The sequence below is a fragment of the Malaclemys terrapin genome, chromosome 4 (assembly GCF_027887155.1).
Source record: "Malaclemys terrapin pileata isolate rMalTer1 chromosome 4, rMalTer1.hap1, whole genome shotgun sequence".
NCBI classification, from domain to species: domain Eukaryota; kingdom Metazoa; phylum Chordata; order Testudines; family Emydidae; genus Malaclemys; species Malaclemys terrapin.
Genome location: NC_071508.1, coordinates 32,485,712 through 32,486,458, shown reverse-complemented (window position 1 = coordinate 32,486,458; position 747 = coordinate 32,485,712). Strand labels below are relative to the sequence as shown.

The 747-nt window shown below is 44.8% G+C and overlaps 1 non-coding gene across 1 annotated transcript; it reads right to left on the bottom strand.

Moving 5' to 3' along the window:
* Positions 1-337: 337 nt before the first annotated feature.
* TRNAL-UAA (transfer RNA leucine (anticodon UAA)) lies at positions 338-420 on the bottom strand. The gene has a single exon. It is a non-coding gene; the product is annotated as a tRNA-Leu (tRNA).
* Between the last annotated feature and the right edge of the window lie 327 nt (positions 421-747).

Sequence of the window (747 nt, the reverse complement as noted above, 5' to 3'; positions counted from 1 at the left end):
TATATAGTTTCCCAGATTTCTAGGTGGGGAGGTAGAGACAATGTTGCTGGAGTTTTTGGTAGGAACCCCTAGAAAATTGAGCCCATCCCTTTTCCTGCTGCCAACATCTGCCAGAAGGATATGTTACAATGAGTGCTACTGTAAAAGCTGAGCCAGACTAAATGAGTTAGGAAGGGGCTAAATTGGGAATTTACTTTTGTGTTGGTTGACTGATGATTGAAAATCAAGAATATTCATCTTTATCCACTAAATGAAAAACTGTGGGAAGGAAAATGGTTTTATTTATGGTGTTAAATGGTGGAGATATTGGGTGCTTGAGAGGCAAAAAAATCTTTTCTACCAGAAGTGGCGCTCGAACCCACGCAGACACATGTCCATTGGATCTTAAGTCCAACGCCTTAACCACTCGGCCATTCTGGTAAGTGTCCCAGAATGCTGTTTGCTATAGTGAGCTTTGATCCCCAGAGCATCGCTTTACCTACTACTGGCTTCCATGGATTTTTAACAGCTCCGGGGTGGCGGGGGAGGAAGCTGTGAGGTTGAGGATTCCCTCATCTCTCCCTTTTATTTCCTAAGAGTGGTTGCTTCATACAGTTTCTCACATGGCTCACTAGTGAAACTGTACTTAACAGTTGCCTTCGGGCTTCCAGCTTGCTGCAAAAGAAGCAGGTGTTCCTGCAACGCCTGCCTTGGAACCTACTATAAGGTGAATCTTGGCCACAGCTGGCACTTGTCCCAGCATCTTCA